The following is a 22,106-nucleotide window of genomic DNA, read 5'->3' as shown; positions in this document are numbered from 1 at the left end:
TTCCCGGAGACGCGGAGGGTGCTTGCCTCCACTTCGCAGCGAGGGCCTAAGGACGCTGGGCTCTCCTGCAGGTCTCTCTGCCGATTACTTCCTGCTTGCCTCCCCTTCCAGGCAGGCCACCAGGCTGACCTCCTGTGTGTTGTCTGGTACTTTCCTGAGCCACTGGGGCCCGAGACCCCATTTCTCAGGACCTGCCCTCATGCTCTCAGTGGGCCTTGTATCCTCAAACCGCAGCCTAGGGTGACGGTCTCCTTCAGACCCTCTGTGGCATACTACTCCTTCCCACACCCACCAGCCATCCTAAGGATGTGGGCGGTTGCTCTGGGGCCTTCAGCCAACGTGAGCGAGAAGACGCTTCTCTGCTGGCGGTGACTCATCAGGGGCAGGGCTCCCCACAGCACGTGGGACGCTGGTTCGCTTGCACACAGCCTGAGGTCGGCTGTGCCCGGCGACTGTCCTCGTGGCAGCAGGAAGCGGAGTCCATCCCCAAGGCCTGTCCCTCGCTAGCCATGGTTGGTCCAGACACAGGGGCTCACCCTGCCTCAGGGAGGCATCCACCCGCCCACTGGCCGTGGTACCTGCGAGACAACCGCTGGGAGAAGACCCTCGGTCCTGCACACCCTCAGCCCGGGGGCCGGGGCTCAGGGTCAAGGGCGGGGACCCCATGCGCTCCCAAGAGGACGAATGGGCCACAGACAGGGCTGAGCCCCAGGGTTTAACCCCAGTGACTTTGGGCCAAGACTCACCCTCTCTGTGTGAGGAATGAGTTTGGGAGGGGGCCAACCTTGCCTGAAACCTGAAGGGGGGCTCCTCAGAACCCAGGAATCATTTCTGCCCCGAACCGCAGAATCACATCCCACGGGTAAGATGGGCAGCGGGGCGACGTTCATAACAGAGACACGGTCCTGAGAGAACAGGATGCCACCGGCCAGTGGGCACTCACTGGGGTCCACCCTGGGGTGTGGCATTCACACCCTGTACCAGCCCCAAGCTGGGCCGTTTCCGGGGAGCAGGGAGGGCAGAAGCCTGGTGCTGGTGTTCGCTGGACGGTGACGGGGGCTGTGGGCACTGCGGGCAGAGTGCCCGTGTGCAGCCCTGCCCCCTCCCTTGCCGTGGGAAGGCACCAGGCAGGCAGATGGGCCTGGGGCTGGCGCAGCCGCGGTGGCAGCTGTGTGTGGGGGGAGCAGGGGGGCACGCGAGGAGCCGCCTCCCTCCGGGAACCTTCTGCATGTTTTGACTCATTCCACCAAATGGTCTCACAGAAGCTTGAGGGGACCTGGGGTAGGTTCCTGCTGAGTCAAAACAGCCCCGGGGGATCTTCTGCAGGGATGGCTCCTGAGGCTGGTGGAGGACGTCTCCCCTTCGGCAACAGGGAAAGCTGGGGCTCAGAGAGGCTGGGGACATGCCTGAGGTCCCTTCCTGGGCCTGGGGGTGCCCCTCCGGCCCGATGGGCTAGGCAGGGCCCGTGGAGTGCCCTTTGCAGGTGTAGAGTCTGGTTTACCTCTGGGGGTTTTGGGGCCGCCCCAAGCTCCTGGGGCCACTGCACGCTTGTCTCCCGTGAGCCCTCAGGCCAGACCCCATGTCACACACTCTGGGCAGCGTGACAACATCCATGGCAACTTATTTGGGAGAGACAGTCAGAGAAGGGGGGTAGGCAGAAAGACAAGGGTCCCGGCCTCTGGAAGGCCCCCGCGTCCCACCCTCACCGGCAGGGATGCTCCAGGGCAGCGTGGCGGGGAGGCTGGACTCCCTCTCCCCTCAAGTGAAGCAGGATTCTCTGGGAGGACTGCGCCCCCGCAGTGGACCTGACACCCTGCTGGCAGGTACCCCGAGCCTCCGGGTCGACCAGTGCCGCAGCCACCCAAGGCTTCCATCCCCCTCCTGTCGCTCTCCCATGCACAGCCCCACCCACGAGTCGCCCTGGCTGGTCCTCACATGCGCTGCCCATCTTCCTGCCTCAGGGCCTTTGAGCAGGCAGACCCCCATGTCAGCCCCCATGCTAGCCTCCGCTGAATGTCTCTCAAACCCGGAAACCCGACTAGCCTGGATGGAGGGACTAGATTTCTGTGGCACAAGAGAGCGCCCTGTCTCCCAAGTCGGAGAAACAGGGAGGACTTAACTGTGCACCCAGGCCAGTACCCAGAGGTTTAAATTCTGCCCTGTGTCCAGACTGGCTGGGGGAGCTGAGGGTCCGCCGGTCCTTCTGCAGGTACCACCCTGAGAAATGGCATAGGAGGGAGATCGGCTGTAGACGCACACCCCACAAGACACACCCACGAGTGTCCATGGCTCAGGACCCGCGAGGCTAGAGGTGGAGACCACCCGATGCCCGTGCGCCACCCGGCAGCCAGCGCTGTTTGCTCCGTGAGGAGTGACGTGTGGCAGCGGTGACGTGTGTGCAAACCCTGAGCACAGCAGCCAGCCACAGAAGCTATAGGGTGCACGAGCCGGGCCACCGAGATGGGAGCGGATCTGCGGTTTGGGCTGGACAGGGGGGTGGCAGTGAATCCTAGCAGGGACAGGGTCTCTTTGGGGGGATCACAAAGTTTGGGGGCTAGAGGGTGGTGACGGTTGCATGATGGTGCGAACGTGCTAAGTGACACGGAGGTGCCGTAGGGCAGCGCCTCCAAACAGGAAACTGCACTTGTAGCCATACGGACAAGACAAGTGAATGCAGGGACTCCAAGAGACGGCCGCGCCCCGCGTTAGCACCAGCCTCGCCGCAGCCGAAGGGTGGAAGCAGCTCGAGGGTCCCCCGCAGAGGAACGGTGAGCAGACGCGGTCCATCCACCCGGTGGCCGGCGACTCAGCCGTCACAGGGAAGGCCGTTCTGACGCGGGCCACCGCGTGGGTGGACCTGGAGGGTATGAGGCTCGGTGAGGTCAGCGGGTCTCAGAAACACCAACACGGTGAGGGTCTCTTCTAGCAGGTCCCCAGAAGAGTCCGACCCACAGACACAGGAACAGCTGGCAGGTGCAGCACGGCCAGGGCTCCGGCTGGGGAGATGAGAAAGTTCCGGAGGCAGACGGCGCGGCAGGTGCACAACAGTGTGAATGTATTTAACGTCGCTGAACTGACCCTGAGAAATGGCGCAGGCCATCGGTTTGACGCCCTGTGTGTTTTACCACAATGAAATAAAACACCTAGTGGGGAGACTGAGGCCAGGCACGAAGGGACTTCCCTACCTCTGCCTTCTAGCAGCCCGTCTACACTGCTAATAGCACAGGCTGGGCACGGCTTAACCACAGCTCGACTGTGGAAGGATGGCAGCCTCCCTCTTCCCAGGCTCTAGGCCCTTGTAGACCCTAGAGGCAGCAGGCAGGGTGCGGCCCTGGCTGACCCCAGCTCTGGCTCTCCCCTGGGGCTGCTGGCATTGAGAACGAGGAGGGCAGAGGCCAGGTCTGGGCAGGCTGGTGACATGGGGCTTCTGTCTGTGTTCCCCACACCCAGTATGTGCAGGCATGCCCCAGGGGGTCTCACTGGGCTGAAGGCCTTTGTGATGTGAGGGTTACCAGACAGGAAGGGGTCCCGACAGTAGCTTCGGGGGTCCCAGCCCCTTTGCGAATCAGACACGAAGCCCTCCACACACGTGCTAGAGTAAGGTCAGGTCCAGTTCACAGCCACCTCCGGACCCGTGTCCTCAACCTCAAAGCCCCAGACCCTGTGCAAGCTCTGACCTCACTTGGAAAGAGAAACTGTGTCTACCCCAGCCTGACAGGGCCAGGTGCTGTGCTGGGTCCCCCGACCAGGTATTTGACTGCCAGGCCCGCTGAGATGCAGGAAGGAGGCTTCACGCAGATGCAGAAGAGCCTGAAGGGCCAGCCTACACAATACACTGAGTAAGGGTTAGTGCGCGGGAAGCGTGGCAACAGGTGTCTGGGGACAGCCTATACAGATACGCTGATTGTCAACCTGGGACAGTTCGTGCAGTGTAGATGGTAGTGACAGGTGTCCTGGGATAGTCTACCAGGACAGTCCATGTAGATGGTAATGACAGATGTCCTGGGATAGTCTGCATAGATGGTAGTGACAGATGTCCCGAGACAGTCCATTAGACATGTAGTGACAGGTGTCCTGAGACAGTCCATGTAGATGGTAGCGACAGGTATCCCAGGACAGTCCGTGTAGCTGGTAGTGACAGGCGTCCTGGGACAGTCCATTAGACATGTAGTGACAGGCATCCCGGGACAGTCCGTGTAGATGGTAGTGACAGGCGTCCCAGGACAGTCTGTGTAGATGGTAGTGACAGGCATCCTGGGACAGTCCATTAAACATGTAGTGACAGGCATCCCGGGACAGTCCGTGTAGATGGTAGTGACAGGTGTCCCGGGACAGTCTGTGTAGATGGTAGCGACAGGCATCCTGGGACAGTCCATTAGACATGTAGTGACAGGCGTCCTGGGACAGTCCATGTAGCTGGTAGTGACAGGCGTCCTGGGACAGTCCATTAAACATGTAGTGACAGGCGTCCTGGGACAGTCCGTGTAGATGGTAGTGACAGGTGTCCCGGGACAGTCTGTGTAGATGGTAGCAACAGGCATCCTGGGACAGTCCATTAGACATGTAGTGACAGGCGTCCTGGGACAGTCCATGTAGATGGTAGTGACAGGTGTCCTGGGACAGTCCATTAGACATGTAGTGACAGGCGTCCTGGGACAGTCCATGTAGATGGTAGTGACAGGCGTCCTGGGACAGTCCATTAGACATGTAGTGACAGGCGTCCCGGGACGGTCCGTGTAGATGGTAGTGACAGGCGTCCCGGGACAGTCCATGTAGATGGTAGTGACAGGCGTCCTGGGACAGTCCATGTAGCTGGTAGTGACAGGTGTCCCGGGACAGTCCATTAGACATGTAGTGACAGGCGTCCCGGGACAGTCCATGTAGATGGTAGTGACAGGCGTCCTGGGACAGTCCATGTAGATGGTAGTGACAGGCGTCCCGGGACAGTCCATTAGACATGTAGTGACAGACGTCCTGGGACAGTCCATTAGACACGTAGTGACAGGCGTCCCGGGACAGTCCGTGTAGATGGTAGTGACAAGTGTCCTGGGACAGTCGTGTGGGTGTGTGGTGACAGGTGTCCTGGGGATAAAGTCCCATCTGTGAGTCCTCTGCTAGCCATCTCGCTGGACGCCAACGTAGGTCTCCGCTTTGCAGGGCCTGGCAGGGGCTGTAGTGCAGATGGCCTGGGAAGGCGAGCTGGGGGCCCGATGCTGCTGGGCCCTGCTGTGGCAGTCCCTCCTCCTCGACACACAGGCCAGCCCGTGGGCTCCCCCAAGTGCCCGAGGGCAGCCACCCTCTGGACAGCCAGGTCAGAGGTCACGCTTCCTTCTGGTCTGGTTTTCACACCTGTACACACCCACTATGCACTCTCATTCACACACTCACACAACGAGGACTTCATAGGCAGGAGGACAGCTCAGTCACGGTCCCTGGAGTGTGGTACTCCGCCTCTGGCCGGACACTCCCCCACGTGTACAGGGCCCTCCCCGCCTTCCTCACAAGGCAAAGAGGGAAATAAAGGTGGCTGAGAAGTACCCCTTTTTAGGAAAGAAGCACCCTGGGCCACCATGTTCCCATAGACACGCAGACTGTGGGACAGAAGGAACCTCTGAGCTGATGGTGGGAGCTCCACGCGGCACACGCAGGGCAAGGGGTAGAAGGTGCAGCTTTCCCTGCACATGCACTTTCTGGAGACTGACCAGGCACAGGGTCGCCCTGGATGCTTCCCTCAGCTGTCCGGCCCTGACCACCCCTCTCCCAGGGCCCTGTGTCTGGACATGGCCCCCCTTTGGTCTCCCCAAGTTCTGCCCTGCTCGGCCTTCTCAAAATGCAAATCCGACCCACCTCCACGCCATCCAGCCAGGCTCGGGGACTCTAGGGACAAAAGCCAGAGTCCCCTCTGCATCCACTGTGCCCCAGGGTCCTGCCATCTGGCTTACCACCCAGCCTCTCCCTGCCTGGAGCCCCTCCCTCCCACGTCTGCTGCCCGCCACTTCCATAGGGCTGTCCCCAACATCATGCTGCACAGTGCCACCCCAGTCGTCCCCAGCTGTGGGTCCTCTGGGAATTCCCTGTGCCCTCTGCCCTGTTCCGTGGGACCGTGTGGCCATGAGCCAGCCGGCGTGGCTGCCCAGAATTGAAATGCCAGGCATGTCAAATGCATATGGAACTTCAAAGTCTCTTAGAAAAAAAAAGGTCTCAATTATTTAAAAAGTCAATAGCAGAGTGAAAAGACATTTTGGGTACACTGGGTTCAATAAGACGTATGGCTAAAATTGCACTGGTTTCCCTTTCCTTTTTTTAACATGGCCACAGTCTGAATTGTCACATGTGGCCACTTGGTGTCACAGCCACATCTGCTTTGCGCATGGGTGCTGGGCACAGGCCCGGGCCCCTGAGGCTGGTGGGAGCCGGTGCTTCGAGAAGGGAGCCGCCCTCGAGAACACGTGCTGCGGGTGTGGCCTCCGGGCCCGGGGCGCACGGGGAGTCGACCCTCTAACACACGTCCCACGGGAGAAGCCGGTGAAACTCCACGCTTGCGAGAGGCACCTAGAGGGGCCGCATTTTGGTGACAGGGACTCTTCGCACCCAATCAGACCACGGCTAGGTGGGGAGGGTCGCAGCCCAGACCCCCACCCCACCCCACCCCGAGCCACCACAAGAGGGCGCGCTTCCCGTATAAGAGCCGGAGCCGCAGCCTCCACAGGACACCCCACCAGCCGAGGTGGGGGACAGACAGGACCGGGAAGCTCAGAGGGGCACGACCGGCGGGGGCCACAGCGGATGGACACCCCACAGCTGGGCGGTGTCCATCCTGCTTCCTGCCTGCAGACCAGAGCCCAGCAGTGGGACAGGCCCTGGAGGCCCTGCTCAGAAGGATGCGGTCTCCGAGACGGCAGAAGGGCCACCCCGCGGCATCCGTGGCCACACCTGCTGCAGACACCCACTCTATCAGCAGCGCACAAGCCTCCTCTTCCTTGCACCCTGGACACAGCCAAACAGATGTGGAGCGGTACCCTCTGCCCAGGGCTGGCAGGCCCTGTTCCGACACCTCGGCGCAGGGGAGGACGGCAGGAAGGGGTACAGGCTGGGCTGCTGAGGCTGTGCAGGGTTGCCCAAGGGAAGAAGCGGGAGCCACAGGACCCCAAGGCCCCCCACTCTTTGGGGATCCTGGAGCAGCAGAGACAGAGAGTCAGGTGACCAGGGTTCCTGGGTTGGAATCCCACCTCTGTCACCAAGTAGCCGCGGAACATGATGACCTCAGCTTCAGTGTCCCCTCCATGAAGTGGAAGGGGAAGAGGACTGGTGTCCCTGTACGCAGGGCAGAGGGTCAGCAGCGGGTGCCTGGGCTGCACTGTGGGACACAGGTGCAGGGAGAGTTAGTGCCTGCACAGGGCTGTCTGGGAGGGGCAGAAAGAAGGGTTCACCCTCCGCAGAGCCACCCAGTCCTTACACTCACCAGCAAACCCCAGGATGGCCACGGGGACACCCCAGAGTGGGAATGTGACAGCCATGTCCACAGGCCAGAGGTGAGCAAGGAGAGACTGCAGGCCAGCTATGCCTCGGCGCCATCTGAAGAGGGACAAGGTCGTGGGACTGTGTTTTGCATTTGAGACTGGAGACACAGAGGCGTGAGCGACCTGCTGATGTCACATAGCCACTGGGAGGGGAGCTGGGGTTCTAGTCCAAGCAATGGAACTCAGAGAAGCTTGTGCGCTGCCCACCCTCCCCACCAGCCCCAGTCTCCTCCCGCCCTGCCCCTGCCAAAGACTCTTCTCTGCCCCAGTACAGAGACGAACGAGCCTGTGCATGGAATCCTCCCCAAATCTCCCCTGCCACGTCCACCAGGCTCCCAGACTCAGAGGCACCCCAGGCCCCCAGTGGTGCCCAGCTGTGCAGTGCACACACTGCGAACAGGACCAGTGTAGCCACTGAGCGTGTGGGTGAACAGCAGAGCAGGAAGAGACCTCTTCCTTATTACCGCCAAACGCATCTCTGCTTTCCTTCCCAGGGACGTCTGGCTCACCGTGAGGTCCCAGGAATTATGAAAAGCAGAAGTTTTCACTTCTGTTTTCGTGCTGCAAACAGCATGGGTGGGAAGCATCTCCTCGCACGTCTGAGGCTGCAGCTCAGCTGTGTGCCCTGTGCCCCAGGTCGAGCTGTGAGCCCAGAAGAGGGAACCGGGAACTAAGTATTTATCACTGCTACATCCTGAGTTTCCATCCCGCATACCAGGCCTCGGCCTGGGTCTTTCCACTGACGCTCTAAGGGCGGTTTCTGCTCTAAGAATGTGTTTCCAGACACCAAAGCCCACACCTGCATTTGTGTTCTGGGGTAAAGGCAGCCCACCAAAGCACCGGGGGCCAGGCCACCTCCTGCAGCCCCCACCTTCCACACGGCCTCATCTAAGCCCCACATGAAGGGGGTCCCAGCTTTGGGGGAACCTTGGACATAGAACAAGACATGCTTGTTTGCCCAGAAGTCTGGGGTCATGAGCCCAGGAAAGGGCTCGGAGGTGTGGCTCACCACCTCCGACAGTCCTCTGGGGAAGACGGAGAGCTGCAGGGTTAAGACAGTCCAGAGGGTGACTGGCCCCTTGAAGCCCCCAGCATGCTGCCCGCCCAGTCTGGCTGGGACTCCAGACACCCGGTCTCCCCAAACTGTGACGGTCCAGAGAAGGAGCCTTGGTTAAACCCTCTGAGCACCCCCCACTGAGCCCGGGCCCCAAAGGCTGCACCCCAGACGGACATCCACCAACCCCAAGTTTCCAGGCCCCTCCTGCCCCTCCGGACTCAGTGGCCCCACTCTGTCCCTCTGGACAACCGCACTGGGTGCAGACAGTGAAGGGACAGACACCACACATGGGGGCCTGTCTGCCCTCGGTCCCTGAAGCAGTGTGGCACCTGCCTGTCTGCTTCTGGTGAACCTCTCTGGGCCTCTGGGTCCCTGCCTGGAAGATGGGACAGTGAGGGTGCCCCCTTGCAGGTCTGTTGCGAGGTCACACACAAGGAAGCCCAACCCTGCCCAGCCTGCAGGCCCTGATGTGAGCTTAGGTCACTCCTACTTCAGGACCGCTCTGCACCCACCCCCCTCGACACAAGGGTTCCCTGCGACCTGCCCGGGGGGCTGAGCCGCGGATGACAAACTCCTTCCGGGGCGGGTCCTCTGCAGTTAAGAGCAGTCATGGCAAGGCCACAGTCTCACGTGCCCGAGTCACGGGGCGCAGGACGCCCCGACCCTCCACCACCCCAGGCCTGGGAGGGGACACTAGCTCCATGGCAGGTGCTGAGTTTGTGTCCCCTCCTCTACTAGCAGACACACGATGTCCATGGGGTTCTCAAGGGTGTCCAATGACAATGTCCCCTCCCAGCTCCTGTCCTCCCCCAGGGCCCCAGGGTGGGGGAGGGGCTGCCCCTGGGCTTCTATCACCCAGACAGGATAGGGGTATTCCTCCTCCCCATCCCAGAACTGGGGGGAACTCTGACTCTCGGCAGTGCCACACTGATGGCCGTCACCGCTGCGCCCCATGGGCCTGTCCAGGGGCGGGACTCGCATCGGGACATTAACCACTGTTCAGCACCCAGTAGTCAGTACGGGAGGAATGTCAGTAGTCAGGCCGGGGCCGGGGGCCGGGGCAGAGGTGGCCCTTGTGGCAGGGGGAGCAGCCATCACCTGCAGTCTCTGGGCCAACAGGCAGGCCTGGGTCCCCTCCCTGACAGCCCCACCTCTCTGGGCATCAGGAGATACAGTTCCCACACCCCCGCCCATTGTCACCCTGCCTCCGGGAGCAGGAGCCGCTCAGCCAGGCCCAGGGACCCTCGAAGGTGGGGGAGGTGCGGGGGCAGGACAGGGCTGCCCCAGGGAGTGCCGGTTCCCTCCTCGCAACCTCGTCAGGCACCCACTGGATGCCAGCTCTTTGCCACGGGTCGGGGCCACGGGCCGCAAAGCCTCTTCCGAGTTTGGGATTCTGAACACACGCGTGCGCATGCGCAGTCCTACATGACTCAGAAAAGGACCTGGATCCACGGGAGCCAACAGCCATCCTGCAGACCCGGGTGCCGTGGGAGGCTGGGATGAATCTGACAGCGTCGAGCTCAACCCACTGGTGGGGCAGCCTGGCGGGGAAACCCGACAGTTCCTGAAGGTGGCAGGGAAAGGCGTCGCCGGGACCCCACCCAGGGCTGGAGCAGCCATCCGCCCCCCACCCCGACCTTGCAGCCCCGCTGGCTTGGATCTTGAGGATTAGTGGCTCAGCCTGCCGGCGTCTCCAGACCCTTGCGTAGGAAGGAAAATTAATTTCTTCCAGTCATGCAGAAATGAAAATATGTGGGGCCGAATCAGAGAGATTTCCTGGAGGTGGGAACTCAATTACGCAGATAACCCGGTGACCGAGGAGGAGCTCTAGGCCTGAAGGGAGTACGAGGGGGGGGGGGCGCAGCCCCGGAGTGTCCCGCAGGGAGAGGTGCAGCCGAAAAGCCCTGGCTCACCAGCCCCAGCTGGCCTTGTGGACAGCCAGGAGCACCCCAGGCCTGTCCCTTCTCCCTGCGCCCCCGGAGACCAAGGCACCTCCAGAGAAAGCCGGATTCCACCAGATAATTGGTCCTAACCTGACCTCCTCCTCCTCCCGCCCTGTGCCTGTCTAGCTCTCGGGGAGCGTGGGGCCGCACATCCGCTCCTACTGCTCGGGCCTTTCTGCTCCCCTGTCAGTGTCGGGAGCGGTGGGGCAGAGCAGCCGGGCCAGCTCTGGGCGAGCGCTTGCTGGCTGCGCGGAGCAGAGCCCTCTGCCTGCCCAGCAGCCCAGCAGCAGGCTGAGTCTCCGACTTCCCCTATCTCCTACCCGAGGACAGAAGGGGGGTGGGGCAAATGCCTGTCACAGCGCCAGCTGTCTGCAAACGTGCTGGGGAACTGTGCGCCAGGCCCTCCTACCCTGGCCCTTGCTGGGAGCCACTTCTGGGCCTCTCAGCCCTGCGCGCCCCTCCCTCACAGGTTCCAACCCCAAGAAGTTTCTCAAACCTTGCAGCAACTTGCAGGAGGAAAGTTAGGGTACGGACTAGCTACCCAGCTGTCCCCGGCCAGCCCCAGTGCTCTCAGGGGCCATCCCGGGACCCTCCCATGTCTGGGGCCAGGAGAGGGAATGCAAGCCTGTGGGACATGTGGAGGCAGCATCCTGGCCGCTGGGCCAGAGACCCAGGCCTGATGCAGGAGCGTAGGATCTCAGCTACGCTCAAAGGAAATATTCTTCTCCCCCAGTCTGGAGCAGCCTGGAGCCCACCAGCCAAGGTCCAAGTATGGGGAATGCAGTTACTTTTCTGGAGGAAGAGTGTGCACACTTGCCGGGGTCTGCCCACTCCTCTGTGGCTGCCAGGCCCAGCACACACGCACGCACACACACACACACACACACACACACACACACACCCATGCAGCTCCCAGGGGCGGGAAGGAGGGACAGCCCGAGGCTGTGTGTTCAGAGCCCAGCAGCTCCGAGTGTGGCTTGCCACCAGCCCTGCTGCCTTCTGCTCTCTGTGAGCCCGTCTAGGGCTGCTTTTCCAGCCATCTGTCCCTCCACGTCGGCTCACACCTCCCTCGGAGCGGAGCCGTTCCCACAGCCTGGCTCCTGGCCTGCCCAACACGCAGATGGATGGTTCCCAACGGCTGTGAGCAGAATCACTGCGTCCCAGGCATGGCTGGCTGCTGGGACCCCACAGAGGGCGGGTGAAGCCCCTATCCCTGCACACAGGGTGTGGGGCAGCCCCCTCCCCCAGGCTCTGGGCAGACCTCACCACGCTTAACCAACAGGCCACCTACCTGGGGGCAGGGCTAGGGACTAAAACAAGACAGGAGACCTACCCCCCCATCTGTCCTGCGGCCGCTCTCTGCGCCCCCTCCTCGTCCCCTGTCACCTGGACCAGGGCCTTTTGTCAGGAAGCCCAGGCGTCAGACGGGGCTGCTGCGGAACACCCCACCTTCGGCACGCAGTCCCCGCGTTAGGCTTGACCACACCCCCGGCAGGTCAAGCTCTGCTCCCCGGGTGCGGTGCAGGGACCGAAGTGGGTGAGCACTGACTGGCCTGGCCCCACCCCGCCGTGGGCTCCAACTTTCCGAAGTGGGGAGGGGGCGCCCCGGGACGGCCCGCACGTTCCGCGCGGCGGCGAGGAGACCCCCCCCGCCCCGAGATGGCAGCGGCGGGCTGAGTCCGGGTGACAGCGGCGGCGGCGCGCGGGACGCACGGGGCACTTACGGTCTGGAGGTCCGGCGGAGGCGGCCCGGCTCCTCGAGTGGCTCCTCCTCGAACTGAGTCCCCGCCCGCGTAACTTGGGGGCGAAGGCGCGGCGGTGCGAGCGGCGGGGCTGGGGCTCAGGCGCGCCGCGGGGCCAGGGCGTGCGGGGCGGCCGCCTGGGCCATGCCCGGGCTCGGCTCCCGCCGCTCGCTCCGCCCGCCCAGCCGCCCGCGAGGGAACAAAGCGCGCACGCCGCCCCGGGCGGTCTCCGGCCTCCGGCCTCCGTGGCCGCCCCTCCAGCCGCCGCGCCTTTGACTCGCGGGCGCCGGGCTTCGGCTGCCGCGCGCTCGCCGGAGCGTCTCACGGGCCCCGCGGCCCCCGCCCCGCGCGCTCCGCCCCCGCCTCCTGCCCGCCGCCGCCGCCGCCGCGCCACCTGCCTCCCGCCCCGCGCCCGGCGCGCTCGGCTCCGCCCCGGGGCGCGGGCGGCGGGCGGCGGGCGAGGGGCCCGGGTTCTGTGCGGGGCCGGCGCGGGCGAGGGCCTCCGCCCGCCGCCGCTCGGGGCCGAACGCCGACCCCAGCGGTGGGGCGGCCGCGGAGCCCCGGGCGCGCCCTGCGACCTCGGCCGGCGGCTCGGGTGCGAGTGCGAGCGGGGCGTGTGCGCGGGGCGCGGGGCGCGGTGTGGTGGGGCGCGGGGCCGTGGCGGGGGACGAAACGAGGGGTGCCGTTGGGGGCAACGCGCGCTTCTCTGGAGGGAAGGGGTAGTGCCCGCTGGGCGTGCGGGGGCCGGGGTGCCCCAGGGGCAGCGGTGTGGGCGTCGCGCGGGGAGCGCGGGTGCCGTGCGTGGCGCGCCCCTAGCCTGCGCCCGCATCCGCCCCCGCGGGCTCCGCAGGCCGCGCCCCGGGCGGGCGGGTGGGGCTGGAGCCGAGCGCGCCGCCGTCACCCCTCGCAGCAGTCGGCGGCCGCGGGCCTAGCGGTGTCGGGAGACGCGCGTCTGGCGTCCGGGCGGGAGGCGAGCAGCGGGCGCCCCTCCTCCGGGCGCCGCGTCCCCCCCACGCCTGCCCGCCGCGCGGGGCGGGAAGGGGTCCGGGTCGGCCCCGCGCTCGGCCGGCAGGGGGCGCCCTCCCCCCGCCGCGCGCCCCGCCCCCCCCGCTCACCCCGCCCCCCCCCAGCTCACCCCGGCAAGAGTGCGGGGGGCGCAGGGTCTCCAGCCCCCCGGGCCGCTCGGCCTGGGGACATTTGCATGTACTTTGCATGTGTTTGCATATCATTCTTTGAGCGTCTGCGGAAATGCCTCTTGCCCTAGCTCCCCGCCCCCCACCCATTTTGCCTCTTTCCTTACAGCGCTTTGTGGAGAAACTGATGCGTTTGCCTGGTGCGTGCGTTGTAGTAAATCGGCGCTTTTTTCTTTCCTTCTTCCCTCGAACCACACGCACTTTGTTTCTCAGAGAGAAGTCGGGGTCCTAGGGTCAGGGTCTTAGCAGACAGGGGGACCAGAACTTGGGAAGAGCAGTGCCCTGATTTGCATCTTATTTGGCATAAATCTGCATGCGAAGGTCCAAGGTCCCTAATTCCCAAGTATAAAAATGCAGCGAGGTGCCAAAAAGTGCCCTGTCCTCCCCGGCTTGCTTCCCAGGCCCATTTCTCCCCAGCCCCGGACCGACCTCTCCGGACTGAGCATAGCCCACCAGAGCTGAGCCAGGCAGAGGAGGCCTGCGCAGGCTCAGAATGAGGCCTGAGGAGAAGGGGACCTATCCCTGCCCATCCTCCCATGGCCGCCCCCTGGGGCGCTGGGTCACCCTTGACCTCCTGGGCCTCTGTCCCTGGAGCGGTGAGAGGGGAGCGTGGTGACTGATTTAAGGATAATGTCTGGCGTCTCTTTCCCGTTGCTTTCCGCATGTGCTTCAATGTGGACTCCGTCCGGTCCTGCGGGAAAGCAGGGGGTCCTGAGCCCATTTCACAGAACAGTGTGGATCAGTAGGCAGCAGGTGTGCTGCGGAACGTCCCAGAGTTCACGCACCGGTACTGACCGACAATGGCTCCTTTATGTCACCGGTTCTGAGACAGCATTGATTTTAAATGTGCCATGCCATTATATGTCCCTAAGAAAGAGGAGCAGCTCCCCATCGTCACCCCCAGATGCCTCTAGATTTCAGAGATGCCAATGTGCAGGGAAGAGGCCAGGCGGGCAGTCAGCCGACGCCCAGAAGCTGGCCTTGGGAGTTGTCCCCCAGGCACAGCACTGTGCTCAGAACCTAGGCCCTGCGTGGGCCCGGGGTGCGCTGAACCAGACCCCCTATGGACGAGTGTTAAATTACCAATCACAGTGTCATCGGGTGAAGGAGGAGACTGGAAGCCACTGGAGACGCAAGAGGTCCCCAACCTGGAGAATGAAGCTGTGCTCTTTGGGACAGAGCTCCAGGTCCTGGAGTCCGTCCCAATGTCTCCCTCCTCCTGGCCTGAGGGAACTGTGGCTGGAGGGAGGGAAGGGGCCACGGAGGGAGGGCTGCTGCTTGGGGTGCAACAGGGATGCAACAGGACAGACAAGGGCCACATCAGGGCCATGGTGAGTGTGGACGCTGTGGGGGTCCGCCAAGGGCAGCCCTAGGCTGGGCTCCGTCTCAGAATTTTCCCAGTTAATTCCCACCCATCTGCCAGGGAGGTGCTCCCGGAGCCCCATTTCATAGGTGGAGGGATGAGGCTCTGACAGGTTGTCTGGCTTGTCTATGGTCACAGGGGCCCACCCGGGTGGAGGCTGAATGCCCACACTGCCTCTCACCCACCTGGTCTCCCGCAGACAGTTTCTGACATTGGAAGTGGCTCAGGCACTACTGCTGGGTACTGCAAGGTGACACTGAAGGAAAAGCATCCCACCCCTTCTCAAGAGACCTATGCAGTCCGACCAGCAAGGCCAGACGCCCCTCCCAGGAGACCAGACTATAGGCAAGTCAGTGCCAAGACCAGTGCCCTGCACTGAAGTGCCGGGCAGAGGGACGCAGAGCAGGAGGGACGGCGGTGGGGAGGGTGGGGTGGGGATTGGGTACCCCTGAGCAGCCTCCAACATGCCAGCGTCTGCAGAGACAGGAGACCAGCTCGTGGACGAGGAACCACCTCCCCTTCCTTGTGGCAGCTCGCCACCCCCCTCTCCCCTGCGGAGTGAAGAGAGCCCTCCACCAGCATCTCGTTTCTGGCGCACACACACAGAGAGGGACTGTGCTCTGCCCAGGGGCTCCCAGCGGCAAAGCTGGGGACAGCACCCAGGTTCTCTGACCTACCCATTGGGGCTCGCTGTGGGGCCCTGTGTCCACTGCCTCTTAGGAAAATAACCTCTCACACCCAGTCCTCTCCAACCGCCATCTCCAGCACCTCTGCACCGGCTTCCCCTACCGAGTCCCGTCTTAACCTGACAGCTTCAGGCTCGGGGCTCTGACAAAGACGCACACGGTTTGTACACTTGAGCCTTGAACAACGTGGGGGCAGACAACATGAGGGTCTGGGTCACCCCCACCTGTGCAGTTGAAAATCCACGCATGATTTGACTTTCCAAAACCTTTTAAGGGGCACCTGGGTGGCTCAGTGAGTTAAGCCTCTGCCTTCGGCTCGGGTCATGATCTCAGGGTCCTGGGATCGAGCCCCACATCGGGCTCTCTGCTCAGCGGGGAGCCTGCTTCCCCCTATCTTTCTGCCTGCCTCTCTGCCTACTTGTGATCTCTGTCTGTCAAATAAATAGATAAAATCTTAAAAAAAAAAAACAAAAAACCACCCTTGCTAATAGCTGCTGCTGACCAGTGCCTTACTGATGGCGTAAGCAGCCGGTGAACACACACCCCATGTGTTACGTGCATTGTCTGCCACGCTCTTACAGCAGGTCGCTGGGGGAAAGGAAATCTCATTCAGAAACTCAAAAAGAGGACAAAACACACTTACAAAAACTCAACTGTGTTGGTGGAAAAGAAATCCGTGTGTAAGTGGACCCGCGCATTTCAAACCCGTGTGGTTCGGGGGTCACCTGCCAAAGACCCCCGAGCCGCGAGAGCCCCTTCAACCTCACACCCAGTCGCTGTACAGGGCCCTGGCCATGGGCCCCAAGCATCACCTGCCAGGTCCTCATGGCCCTCACCAGCTGCCTGGGAGGTGGGTCTTGCCACCAGCCTCGCTGGCCTGAAGGGGACACCCAGGGCCCAGAGAGCTCGGGTTCTTGAATGACTTTGGCAGAGCTGGGGTTCAGCCTGGCCTGGGGGTCCAGGTCGTCAGCTGCTGCAGACTCACTGGTCTTTATAAAGAATTCTGCACAACTCAGGACCACTTTGAACATGCTTGTGTTTCATCAAAAGATGGAACAGAAGTTTAGAGGGTTTCCAAGAGTATAAAATCTGACGTACCATAAACACGGACTTTTTTAAGATAAAAGGGTGGGGGATATAGATATCATAGCAATTTGATAGCTACCCTTACCCATTTTTAAAAAAAATTTTAAAAAGATTTTATTTGAGAGAGAGAGAGGAAAAAAACACAAGAGGGGGGAGGGGCCAAGGGAGAAGCAGACCCCCTGCTGAGCAGGGCGCCCGACCTGGGGCTCCATCCTGGACTGAGCCCCCAGGCATCCCCAGCACCAGCCATTAAAAATACGCAAACTCTTCTTCAGCACCCGAGTCCTCACGCAGGTCCCAGGCTGTCACAAAGACCTTTTAAACACAACACCAAAGACACAGTGAGAAAGAGATCTGGTCAGCGGAGCCTCCCCGAAACGAGAAGTGTCAGCTCCTCGACAGACGTCGGCACGAGGGTAAGACCGGCCACGGACCGGGAGAGACCAGCAAGAACGCGTCTCACAAAGGGCTGTTGCCCAACGCGGAGAACGAGCTTGAAGGTCAACGAGAGGAGAAAAACAATCCAGGGAAAACCCGACAGACCTCACGGAGGAGGACACACGGATGGCGCATCCGGTGTGAGCAGATGGTCCGCGTCACGCAGCACCGGGGAGACACACACGGGAACAGCCGGGAGACACCCCGAGCCCACTCTTCGAGTGGCCGAAGCCCAGGGCGCCGACCGCCACGGGTGCAGACCGGGACGGGGCCGGGACCAGAACCTGTGGCCACAGGAGCACTCGCTCGAGGCCTCAGGGAAGGAGCTCGGCACGGACACCGGGGAAGGCAAGTCGCCGTTTACCGAAGCATCGTAGAGACCGATGTCCACGCAGAAACCCGCACGTGGGTGTTTGTGGCAGCTCTGCTCAAAACTGTCAAAACTTGGGAGAAATGAAATCATCCTTCAGCGATGCCCAGACATGCTGCGGTCCGTCCAGACCACGGGGGACATTACTTGGCACTGAACAGAAGGGAGCTGTCATGCCGTGGAAAGATCTGGAAGAACCTCTCATGCACATCTCAGAGTGAAAGAAACCATCGGAAAAGGCCGCCTGCCGTGCGGTCCCAGCCCTGTGACAGCCGGAAAACCAAGACTACGGAGCTGGTCAAACCATCCGTGGTTGCCAAGGTTGGGGGAGGGAGGCGTGGGCAGAGCACCGCGGGGTTTAGGGCAGAGGAGCTGGTCCGTTTGATGCTGTGACGGTGGTACACTTGTCCCAACCCACAGAACGTCCACCACCAACAGGGGAGCTGAAGGTCACTGTGGCCGTTAGTCGCTAAAATGTTCTCGTGTGAGAGCCGGAGAAACCCGGTCACATCAACCAATAGACCCGGAAGGAAGGCCTCTGCGCCCCCGAGACACACTGTGGCCTCCTCCGGACGGCGCGGTGCCCGAGCCTCATGGTGACCGTCATAAAATGACTCAGTCAGCGGACCAGTCCGCAGTCCTTCCCCAATCCTGTTACAAGCTAGCCCTGAAAACTGCCAGAATTGCAAAAAGATGTGTTTCCGGAAGGCGCAGGTGGGGTGTCAGGACCGGGCCCCAGCGGGGACACATGCGCCTTTTTTGGGAAGTGAGAGGCAGGGGCCCCTCGAGGGGAGCTGGGAAACAGGTCGGTGCCCGGCCACCCGCTGTGGCTGGTATGGAAGCAGATTCTGGGGTTCTATGTTGTCCATGCAGGGAAAGAACCAGAAAGCAGATGAAGCTGGGGATCCAGCCAGGAAGCCCTCCCCCACCCCCAGAGCATCTCTTGGCTCTCTCCCCCCTCACCCAAGATCTGCTCAGCTCCTATCCAGGAGCGGCCCCTCCTGCCAAGGGAAGCCCCACTCCAAGCCCCAGGCAGAGACACAGCAAGAAGGCCAAGGTGTGGGCTGGGGGGTCATCTGGTCTGCCCGGCATGGGGGCTGCCATGCCAGGCTGGGCAGGGGGCACACTGCACCAGTGAGCAGGGGCGCGGGCGGTGCTGGGGGCTTGGGGAAGGAAGGTGCGCCCCTGTGTGTGGCTCTTCTGTCTCCCACGGCCCACCTCTGAAAAGAATTCTTGAGTTCTCCGTAGGGACACCTGCCTGCCTGGGTCTTGGGCCCACTGCCTCCCCCCACCCCTTATTCCCCCTCCTTCCTCACAAGCACACCCCCCAAGGAGGTCAGGGATACATTCCTCCCCGCTGCAGACCCTCCCAGCCCCTGCCCAGCCCTGGACACTGCCTGGCCCGCCACCCTCACCCACCCCGTACCCTGGTTCACAAGGAGGCTAGTTCCCTTGCCGGTGATTGGTTCTGCTGTGAACATGGGATCCAAAAGTTGGCCTGCTTCCCGCGGGAGAAACTGCCCCGTCCTCTCCCAGCCCGGGGGCTCTCCGGGTGTCCTGGGCCTACCACTGCCCAGAGCTACCAGCTTGAGAGGTGATGACTTGGGGGCAGATGAACAGAAGGGATGGGGTCCTCGGTGCACGTCTGCTGCTTGGCCGACCCGAAAACCCACGTACTCCATCCGGCACTTGCTCGTTCTTTTTTTAGAAAGACTTTATGTATTTATTTGACTTGAGAGATGGTGAGAGAGAGAACACAAGCAGGGGGAGTGGGAGAGGGGGAAGCAGGCTCCCCGCTGAGCAGAGAGACCGATGTGGGGCTCCATCCCAGGACCCCGAGATCATGACCTGACCTGAAGGCAGAGGCTTTAACCCACTGAGCTCCCCAGGTGCCCCTTCACTTGCTAGTTCAATAGTTAATTGCCCTAATGTTCAGGCTGATTTTACCCAAAGTTTCTGTTTCTCACAACCAAGAGCAGTCTAATCATTTGCACTCCTTGCTGGAGGGTCTTTCTTTATCTCAGCTGTCCAAGGGCCACAAAGGCTTACTGGTCACCCCCGACTCGACCACGCACCAGGAGCACATCGAGTCCTTGTGCAAGCGGGATCGGGACTGGTGGCCAACGCTTAGGCCCAAAATTTAAGGCAGCACCAAAACCCTCAGTATTCGAGATAAACCACACTTTAACCCGATATTTAAAAATATTACAATCACCGACAGAAAAGTCCACGGTGAGCAAAATGCCAGAGCTTTAAATAAAGACGGGATTCCCATGGCCGATTCCCCCCTTTGGGGTGCTACCCCGGCTCCTTCCCCTGAGATGGGGTTAGAAGGGCTGGCCAGCCAGGCATCCTGCATCTTGTAGTCACTGATGTCCTTTCCCCCAGGTGACTCTGGGGGGTTTGAGGCCACAGCTGGAGAAAGAGGGACCCAAGACACGGCATGAGCCACTCACCGGTCTCTGTGCTCAGACCATCCCTACGGAGGGGCCAGCCACGCAGGTGGGCAGGGGGCAAGCTAACCCCACGGGGCTCTGAGAATGGGGTATAGGCCCTGGTCTGGGGCAGGGCCCTGATGAACGGCTGTCGCGGTCCTCCTTGGCTCCCCCGGAGAAGGACACAGCTGAGGCTGGTGGATGGCTGGGACGTGCTGCCTGGAGGCCCTGGGCTGCGGATGGAAGGAACGTACAAAAGCTGCCCATTCCCCCAGGGCCGCGGAAGCTCTGTCCTCTGGGCACCCGGAGAGATCTGCAAAGACCTGAGAGGCCAGGGACTGGAGCGTTTGTGTGACACCCCTGTCCCGTCGGGTGAGGTCTGCTGCAGGGATGCACCCCCCACCTGGTCCTCCCACACAGTGGCCGAGGGGGGGCCGTATATGGGGGTGGTCGGGGCTGGAGGCCTAGAGCCAGAGGACACGCGCAGAAGAGGGACAGGGGATGTGGGCAGGCAAGTGTGGGCACTGGCCATGCCTGGATGGACCCTGTCAGACCTGGCTCTGATCCCCTCAGGGCTCTCCCAGCCCGGCTCAGGGTGCCTCCGAGTCCCAGAGTCCCGGCACATTCCGTGGGCACCTCCCACCATTTTATTCCTGGTCATTTGTGTTTTCAGATCTGTGTTGAAGCTTTGGTTAGGAACACCAAAGACAGACTCGGGACGACAGGGCACCTGGGGGGCTCAGTTGGTTGAGCGACTGCCTTCGGCTCGGGTCATGATCCTGGAGTCCCGGGATCGAGTCCCGCATCGGGCTCCCTGCTCAGCGGGGTGTCTGCTTCTCCCTCTGCCCCTTGCCCTGCCCATGCTCTCTCTCTCTCTCATTCTCTCTCTCTCTCAAATAAATAAACAAATCTCAAAAAAAAAAAAAAAAAAAAGACTCGGGACGACAGCCGAGTTGGGAAAGTTGTGAAGACAAGCTCTCCAGTGACATCACCAATGACCGTGCGTGCGGAGCCAGGCAGCTAAAACCCCGGTCCCAGGCTGGGCCAGGTACTGGCTCCAGCCCGGCTGGCCTCGGCGGGTGGAGCTCTCTGGCAGAGGACCGTCCCTGCCCTCCTCCCACTGGTTCGGGTGCCGTGATGGGCACTTTTCAAACTCCCTCTCGTTCAAACCTTGAAACAATCCCTGTGGCAAGTGACGCCCCATGTTTCTGCAGCTGAGGAAACCGGGGCCCGGGGAGACCCAGGACTCGTGTGGGGGTGCACAGCGTGGCAGGCAGCTCTGCCCAGGGCCCCCGCCCGTGTCCCTCTGTGCTGTGCTGCCGGCCCTCCCCACTCACTTGTGCCCTGTTATCTGACCCGTCACACCCTGCCACTCCCAGGCCCACCTGCCTGCCAGCCCGTCCGCACCACGATTGAAGGTCACAGGGAAGGGGGGCACAGAAGGGTGGCCCACCTCCCTGCCAGACCGCAGGCAGGAACCAGAGAGAGCCACCCAAGGAGAAGGTCGCCATCAGGGTGTGGGGTTCAGGGGCTGCTGGGGATCTGCTGGAAAGCTGGGGAGGGCCCGGGCACTGGACAATCACTAGGCATAGAGCCTGAGTGCCCCACCGCTGACCCCGAGGCAGCCCTCGTCTGCAGGGACCAGACACTCCGTCTGTGGCCCTCGGTTCTCCGGCATTCCCATCCCCACTCTCCTGAGACTCCGGATGAAGTCAGGGAAGGACGGCGTCTGGGGACTGGCGCTCACCCACGAGGGCCCCACACCACGAGGCTGAACCTCACTGGGGATCAAAGGCCCAGGGTAAATCATCAGGCACTGTTTCTCGCCCACAGAAAAGGTCAGATTTTGAGAAGGACACTATTCCTCGGGGGTGGTGCATGGGCACTGTTTCCCCGCGGGGCACGGTGGCCGCGGCCTTCCAGAGCTGTGAGCAGGTCCAGCAGCTTCTACGGCCAGATTTCTCTATCACAGATGCTCATTACAGAGACGGCACCGTGAAACCGTGAACGACGGCACGTCCACGGACCGCCGTGGCCACCTACACGCCACGGGGCGCCCTGCCTCCTCAGCAGGGGAGTGGAGTGGAGGGCCCTGGCTCTCCATCGGCAGGTGGACGGTACAGATGCTGTCGGGGAACGGGGTTCCCAGGAAGGAGCCAAAAGGGGCCCAGCAGATGCAGGGCAGCCAGTGGCTGCTGGGACCCCGCTTTCTGCTTCTCTAACTTTCTGACATTCCTGCCCCACGGCAGCCTCATCTCCTTGCCTTTCCCTCC

General features: G+C 62.1%; 1 protein-coding gene across 4 annotated transcripts in view; it reads right to left on the bottom strand.

The window, feature by feature from the left end:
- Positions 1 to 22,106, bottom strand: part of CBFA2T3 (CBFA2/RUNX1 partner transcriptional co-repressor 3) — an 80,246-nt gene that overhangs the window by 39,123 nt on the left and 19,017 nt on the right. Inside the window, exon 1 of one of the 4 annotated variants that reach the window (XM_047710103.1) lies at positions 12,245 to 12,531. The exons of the other annotated variants lie outside the window; for them this stretch is intronic. The gene's annotated coding sequence lies outside the window, so the exon portion shown is untranslated. Of the gene's footprint in view, positions 1 to 12,244; positions 12,532 to 22,106 lie in introns of those variants that run through there. 4 annotated transcript variants of the gene reach the window in all.

This window comes from Lutra lutra, chromosome 17 (assembly GCF_902655055.1).
Source record: "Lutra lutra chromosome 17, mLutLut1.2, whole genome shotgun sequence".
Lineage (NCBI taxonomy): Eukaryota > Metazoa > Chordata > Mammalia > Carnivora > Mustelidae > Lutra > Lutra lutra.
The sequence above is the reverse complement of the archived record's forward strand: the minus strand, read 5'-3'. Positions and strand labels throughout refer to the sequence as shown.